Raw genomic sequence first — 7,999 nt, 5'->3', positions numbered from 1 at the left:
CCTGAATGTTACTTCCTCCACAGTGCTTTCCCTCACAGCCATATCCCCAAGGTTAGCCCACGTCCCATTGTTATACACAGAGTTCCTCACTTTTCCCTAAGGAGCACATATTTGTAATGTTATATTTGCTTGTATAATAGTGCTAGTGGGAGGGCGGATCAAACTGTTTATGTTCTAAAACATGCACCCCCAAAAAAGTATGAGGGAACTTAAAAATTGGAATTAAAACATAAATTAATGATTGCAAAAAATTCAAAATCCGTGCACATAGGGGGGTTCAGAAAATTCATGAAAAGTACTTTAATGAAAAAACTTTTTGTGAAAAACTTTTATGAAAAAAATTTTTGTGCCAAAACAAACATATCTTTTTTTAAAATTTATTTACTTGAAAGGCAGAGTTACACAGAGAGTGAAGGAGACACACACACACACACACACACATCTTCTATCTGCTGGTTTTTCTCCCCATATAATCACAGTGGCCAGTGCTGGGCCCAGCCAGGCCAAAGCCAGGAGCCAGAAGTTTCATCTGGGTCTCCCATCTGGGTGCAGGGGCCCAACCATTGGCCATCCTCCAACTTCTTTCCCAGGTGCAGTAGCAGGGAGCTGGATAGGAACCAGAGCACATATTAGATCGTGGTGCCACACGCTGGCCCCAACAGACATATATATATATACATTTTTTTTTTCAGGCAGAGTGGACAGTGAGAGAGAGAGACAGAGAGAAAGGTCTTCCTTTCTCCGTTGGTTCACCCTACAATGGCTGCTATGGCCAGCGCGCAGTGGCTGGCATGCTGCGCTGATCTGAAGCCAGGAGCCAGGTGCTTCTCCTGATCTCCCATGGGGTGCAGGGCCCAAGCACTTGGGCCATCCTTCACTGCACTCCCGGGCCACAGCAGAGAGCTGGACTGGAAGAGGGGCAACTGGGACAGAATCCGGCGCCCCGACCGGGACTAGAACCCAGTGTGCCGGCGCTCCAGGCAGAGGATTAGCCTATTGAGCCGCGGCGCCGGCCAACAGACATATTTAAAAAAAAGATTTATTTATTTATTTGAAAGTCAGAGTTGCACACAGAGAGAAGGAGAGGCAGATAGAGGGAGGTCAGGGGCCGGCGCCCTGGCTCACTTGGCTAATCCTCTGCCAGCGGGGCCGGCATCCCATATGGGCACTGGGTTCTAGTCCTGGTTGCTCCTCTTCCAGTCCAGCTCTCTGCTGTAGCCCGGGAGGGCAATGGAGGATGGCCCAAGTGCTTGGGCCCCTGCACCTGCATGGGAGACCAGGGGGAAGCACTTGGCTCCTGGCTTCGGATTGGCGCAGCACGCCGGCCGTAGCGGCCACTTAGGGAGTGAACCAATGGAAGGAAGACTTTTCTCTCTGTCTCTCTCTCACTGTCTATAACTCCACCTGTCAAATAAAAAAAAAGAAAAAAAAAATAAAGAGGGAGGTCTTCCATTCACTGGTTCACTCCCCAATTGGCTGCAAGGGCCAGAGATGTACCGATCCAAAGCCAGGGGCCAGGAGCTTCTTCCAGGTCTCACACATGGGTGCAGGGGCCCAAGGACTTGGGCCATCTTCTACTGTCTTCCCAGGCCATAGCAGAGAGCTGGATTGGAAGTGGAGTAGCCGGGACTTGAACTGGCGCCCATATGGGATGCTGGCACTGCAGGTGGCAGTTTTACCCGCTACGTCACAGCACTGCCCCTGAGACATATCTTTTAGTTCCATTTTTTTCCCATGAACTTTTGAAGTACTCTTGTAAATGTTAAAAATTTTTTTATCTAATCTTACTTTCTAGTTCCTGTCTCTTTGTTTATAATTGACTTTAATTTTGTATGACAGTAAAGAAAAGTCCCTATACAGAAAGATAAGTGGTTGTAAATAGTAACAATCTATATTTATCTATTTTGAAATCTCAGGATTCTCTTCAGAATCAGAGAAAAAAATATCAGAGAAAAAGCTTTCTTCCAAATTTTGTTCAAATTAATAATTTGCACATGTGTTCAAAGTTTTCCATGTGTTAAACATTACTAGAAGGCCCACAAGACAGAATGTGCTATTGTGTCTTCACTTTTTAAGCAATATTTAATATCAGATGAAAATGGAACTTTACCTGTGTGACTATCTTTCCAAAACTCATTGCTCATCTTTTTTTTTAAAACTTTTATTTAGTAAATATAAATTTCCAAAGTACAGTTTATGGATTACAATAGCTTTTGCCCCCCCCATAACTTCCCTCCCACCCGCAACCCTCCCATCTCTCACTCCCTCTCCCATTCCATTCACATCAAGATTCATTTTCAATTATCTTTATATACAGAAGATCAATTTAGTATATATTAAGTAAAAATTTCATTAGTTTGCATCCACACAGAACACAAAGTGCAAAATACTGTTTCAGTACTATTATAGCATTAATTCACATTGAACAACACATTAAGGACAGAGATCCTACATGAGGAGTAAGTACACAGTGACTCCTGTTGTTGACTTAACAATTTGACACTCTTGTTTATGGTGTCAGTAATCTCCCTAGGCTCTAGTCATGAGTTTCCAAGGCTATGGAAGCCTTTTGAGTTCGCTGACTTCGATCTTATTTAGACAAGGTCATAGTCAAAGTGGAAATTTTCTCCTCCCTTCAGAGAAAGGTACCTCCTTCTTTGATGGCACATTCTTTCTACTGAGATCTCACTCACAGAGATCTTTCATTTAGTTTTTTTTTTTTTTCCAGAGTGTCTTGGCTTTCCAAGCCTAAAATACTCTCATGGGCTCTTCAGCCAGATCCAAATGCCTTAAGGGCTGATTCTGAGGCCAGAGTGCTGTTTAGGACATCTGCCATTCTATGAGTTTGCTGTGTATCCTGCTTCCCATGTTGGATCGTTTTCTCCCTTTTTTATTCTATCAGTTAGTATTAGCAGACACTAGTCTTGTTTATGTGATCCCTTTGACTCTTAGACCTATCAGTATGATCAATTGTGAACTGAAATTGATCACTTGGACTAGTGAGATGGGATTGGTACATGCAACCTTGATGGGATTGTATTGGAATCCCCTGCACATTTCTAACTCCACCATTTGGGGCAAGTCCCATTGAGCATGTCCCAATTTGTACATCTCCTCCATCTCTTATCCCCACTCTTATATTTAACAGGGATCACTTTTCAGTTACATTTAAACACCTAATAATACTTTATCCCTTTTAGTATTTTTTTGTTCTACATAATACTATTGGTTGAACTCTGCAATTAACACTCATTGCTCATCTTTAAGAAAAACAACAGACAAATCCCAATAGAGGGGCATTTTGTAGTATTTCTGACCAGCAGTTCTTGAAACTGATAGTCATTCTTTGTCTGTTTTTGTTGTTATAACAAAATACTCGAGACTGGGTAATTTATAAAGAACAGAAATTGAATTTGCTCATGGCTCTGCAGGCTGGGAGTGTGAGATCAAAGCACTTGAAGGTATGGCGGTGAGGGTCCAGTCCTTGCTCCCAAGATGGCACCCTGAGTGTCCCATCCTCTGGAGGGAGGAGCGCTGCAGTAGAAAGTGCAAGGGTAAAGAGGGCTGGAAACTGCAGGAAACCTCTTTTCTTTTTTAAAAATTTATTTATTTATTAGAAAGGCAGAGTTAAAGAGAGAGGGAGAGAGAGATGTTCCATCTACCATCCATTGGTTCACTCCCCAAATGGCCACAATAACTGAGGTTAAGCCAGGCCAAAGCCAGGAGCCAGGAACTCCATCTGGGTCTCCCACATGGGTGCAGGGGCCCAAGGACTTGGGCCATCTTCTACTGCTTTCCCAGGCCATAGCAGAGAGCTGGATCAGAAATGGAGCAGCCAGGACTCAAACCTGCGTCCATATGGGACACCGGCACTGCAGGCAGCAGCTTTACCTGCTATGCCACAGCATCAGCCCTGAACCTTCATTTCTAAGAGGCTCAATTCCACTCGTGAGTGAGGAACCCTCAGGGCCTGATCAACTCTCCAAGGCCCCGTGTTTGAAGATGATCACACTGCCAACACCTGCATTTTGTTCAAATCATAGCAGTCACAAAAAATTAGTAAAGTCTGAGAAACTGTCACAGTGAAGAGAAGCCCAAGACCTGACAACTAAATGTCAGGTGGTATCCAGAATGGGATTTAGGAACAGAAAAGGAATATCAGATAAGAACTAAGGGCTCAAATTAACAAGAATGTGTTAATATTGGTCTATTAATCATAACAAATGTGTCATTAATATTAAAATAATAAATCAATAAGAGAAACTGTAGAAGGAAAGAAGAACAAATGAGAACTTTCAACACAGATTGTACAACTTTTCTGTAAATTTAAAATCTTAAAAGTTTTAGTCTCAATTAGGGGCCGGCGCTGTGGTGCAGTGGGTGAAAGCCCCAGCCTGGGGTGCTGATTTGAGTCCTGTCTGCTCCATTTCCGATTCAGCTCTCTGCTATGGCCTGAGAAAGCAGTAGAAGATGGCCCAAATCCTTGGGTCCCTGCACCCACTTGGGAGACCTGAAGAAGCTCCTGGCTCCTGGCTTCAGATCAGCTCAGCTCTGGCCTTTGTGGTCATTTGAGGAGTGAACCAACAGATGGAAGACTCCTCTCTCTCTCTCTCTGGCTCTGCCTCTGTCTGTAAAAAAAAACTTTGTCTTTCAAATACATAAAAATAAATCTTAAAAAAATTCTTACTTAAAAATTAATTAAATGACATTTAAAAAATAAATTAAAATCTAACATTTGTGAAATGTTTGAAAGCTCTGAAACATTTTGATGGAATCTAGGATTCTGTAGAACACTAACTGGAAACAATTGTCTATTCAGTATAAATTATTTTCTTTTTTAAAAAAATGTATTTATTTATTTGAAAGGCAGAGTGACAGGGAGATACAGAGATTTTCTATCTGCTGGTTCTCTCCCCAGATGACCACAACAGCCAGGTCTGGGTCAGGCTGAAGTCTGGAGCAAGAACTCCATTAGGGTCTCCCACATGGTAGCAGGAGCCCAAGGACTTGGTCATCCTCCACTGCTTTCCCAGGTACATTACCAGGAAGCTGGATCAAAAGCACAGTAGCTGGGACCCTGAAATAGGATGCCAGTGTGGCAAGCACTGTAACGCCAGCCTCTATGATTCTTAAGGCAATTCGATTTCCAGCACAAGGGTTCTTACTTTCCATAGCAGTGTAGGATCATCAAGCTGAAATCTGCAAAGTGATCTTAATCATCAAAGGGAAAGATTAGTTGTTTAGTCACCTTTCAAATTTTTTTTGTCAAAACATTAAAAATTAGTGTTGGTTATAATGAATGGGAAAAATAGTAAAACTAATATTTATTTATTTATTTAGTGCACTACAATCCAAAACCTAAAATTTATTGAAATTTAAAACATTTAAGAAAACTTAACCCAAAAAATACCACTGTGAAAGACTGTCCTTCCTCTACCTTTAAATTTTTTTTTTTAAGATTTAGTTAGTTATTTGAAATGCAGAGTTATAGAGAGGCAGAGGTGCACAGAGAGAGAGAGAGAGAGAGAGAGAGAGAGCTCTATCTTCCATCCGCTGGTTCACTCCCCAATGGTCAGAGCTGGGCTGATCCGAAGCCAGGAGCCAGGGAGCTTCTTCTGGGTTTCCCACATGTGTGTAGGGGCCCAAGGACTTGGGCCATCTTCTGCTTTCCCGGCTGGGACTTGAACCAGCGCCCATATGGGATGCTGGCACTACAGGCCGCAGCCTTACCCCCTATGCCACAGTGCAAGCCCCCTAAATTCTTTTTTTTTTTTTTTTTACAGGCAGTTAGACAGTGAGAGAGAGTGAGAGAGAGAAAGACAGAGAGAAAGGTCTTCCTTCCGTTGGTTCACCTCCGAAATGGCCGCTACGGCTGGCTCGCTGCGCCGATCGGAAGCCAAGAGCCAGGTGCTTCCTCCTGGTCTCCCATGTGGATGCAGGGCCCAAGCACTTGGGCCATCCTCCACTGCACTCCTGGGCTACAGCAGAGAGCTGGACTGGAAGAGGAGCAACAGGACAGAACCGGCGCCCCAACCAGGACTAGAACCTGGGGTGCTGGCGCCGCAGGTGGAGGATTAACTTAGTGAGCCGCGGCACCGGCCCCCTAAATTATTATTATTATTATTTTTTTTTGACAGGCAGAGTGGACAGTGAGAGAGAGAGACAGAGAGAAAGGTCTTCCTTTGCTGTTGGTTCACCCTCCAATGGCCGCCTCGGCCAGCGCACTGCGGCCGGCGCACCGCACTGATCCGATGGCAGGAGCCAGGTGCTTCTCCTGATCTCCCATGGGGTGCAGGGCCCAAGCACTTGGGCCATCCTCCACTGCACTCTCTGGCCACAGCAGAGAGCTGGCCTGGAAGAGGGGCAACCGGGACAGAATCCGGCGCCCTGACCGGGACTAGAACCCGGTGTGCCGGCGCCGCAAGGCGGAGGATTAGCCTAGTGAGCCACGGCGCCGGCCACCCCTAAATTATTTTTTTAAAAAGACTTATTCCGGGCGGACGCTGTGGCTCACTTGATTAATCCTCCGCTTGCGGTACCGGCATCCCATTTGGGCGCCGGTTCTAGTCCTGGCTGCTCCTCTTCCAGTCCAGCTCTCTGCTGTGGCCCAGGAAGGCAGTACAAGATGGCTCAGGTGCTTGGGCCCCTGCACCCGCATGGGATATGGGGAGGAAGCACCTGGCTCCTGGCTTCGGATCAGTGCAGTTCTGGCCGTAGTTAACTACGGTCACAGCTTTGGGGGGTGAACCAACAGAAGGAAGACCTGTCAACTCTACCTGTCAAATAAATTTTAAAAAAGATTTATCTTATTTATTTGAAAGGCATAGTTATGAGGGAGATTTTTCATTTGTTGGTTTACTCCCCAAATGACTGCAACAGCCAGGGCTGGACCAGGCTGAAGCCAGGAGCCAGGAGCTTCTTCCAAATTTCCCACATGGATGCTAAGGCCCAAGCACTGGGCCATCTTTTGCTGCTTTCCCAAGTGCACTGGCAGGGAGCTGGATTGGAAGTAGTGCAGCCAGGTCAAACCAGTGTCCATATGGGATGCCGGTGATGCACAAGGGGCAGCTTAACCTGTTACACCACAATGCTGGTCCGTTCTCTATTTTTTTAAAAAAGATTTTATTTATTTATTTGAGGGAGAGAATTACAGACAGTGAGAGGGAGAGACAGAGAGAAAGGTCTTCCATCCGTCAGTTCACTCCCCAGGTGGCCGCAACATCTGGAGCTACGCTGATCCGAAGCCAGGAGCCAGGTGCTTCTTCCCAGTTTCCCATGTGGGTGCAGGGGCCCAAGGACTTGGGCCATCTTCTACTGCTTTCCCAGGCCATAGCAGAGAACTGGATTGGAAGAGGAGCAGCCTGGACTAGAACCAGTGCCCATATGGGATGCCAGCACTGCAGACAGAGGATTAACCTACTGCGCCACGGCGCCGGCCCCTGGCCCCTCTCTTTTTAAAAATTTTGTTTATTTGAGAGACAGAGAGACAGATGGTGTAGGCATTGTGGTGCAGCGGGCTAAGCTGCTTGGGATGCCTGAGTCCCATGTCAGAGTGCCAGTTTGCGTCCCTGTTCCTCCATTTCTAATTCAGTTTCCTGCTAATGCATCCTGAGAGGCAGTGAATGATGGCTCAGATGCTGGGGCCTCTGCCACCTACGTGGGAGACCTGGATGGAGCAGCTGGGACTCGAACCAGCACCCATATGGGATGCTGGTGCTGCAGGCTGGGCTTTAACCTGCTGCACTACAGCACCAGCTCCAAAAATAGCACTTATTAATCACTGAAGTACAGAAAGGAAGGCGGAGATGTTGCTTGCATTAAACAAAATAATCTCTCCATCTTAATTAGGTATGTTGAAAACCTCAAGAGGATTTTTCCCGTTTTTGTTCTAATTACCTCTCAAATGAACAATTCTGTTTATGTAAAAAGCTCACCAGTGTCATGACTGCAGTTGCAAACTGTCCCTGATAAAACTGTTAGATAGAGAAGCATACAAGTT

The 7,999-nt window shown here is 45.5% G+C and overlaps 3 protein-coding genes across 6 annotated transcripts in view; 2 read left to right on the top strand and 1 right to left on the bottom strand.

Moving 5' to 3' along the window:
* The window catches only part of LOC100347365 (protein SPATA31F1), a 100,018-nt gene that overhangs the window by 30,555 nt on the left and 61,464 nt on the right, over window positions 1-7,999 (top strand). The gene's annotated exons all lie outside the window — the stretch shown is intronic.
* The window catches only part of SPATA31F3 (SPATA31 subfamily F member 3), a 54,807-nt gene that overhangs the window by 29,841 nt on the left and 16,967 nt on the right, over window positions 1-7,999 (top strand). The window lies entirely within an intron of this gene.
* Window positions 1-7,999, bottom strand: part of PHF24 (PHD finger protein 24) — an 80,500-nt gene that overhangs the window by 59,809 nt on the left and 12,692 nt on the right. The window lies entirely within an intron of this gene.

The sequence above is a fragment of the Oryctolagus cuniculus genome, chromosome 1 (assembly GCF_964237555.1).
Source record: "Oryctolagus cuniculus chromosome 1, mOryCun1.1, whole genome shotgun sequence".
Classification (NCBI taxonomy): domain Eukaryota; kingdom Metazoa; phylum Chordata; class Mammalia; order Lagomorpha; family Leporidae; genus Oryctolagus; species Oryctolagus cuniculus.
The sequence above is the reverse complement of the archived record's forward strand: the minus strand, read 5'-3'. Positions and strand labels throughout refer to the sequence as shown.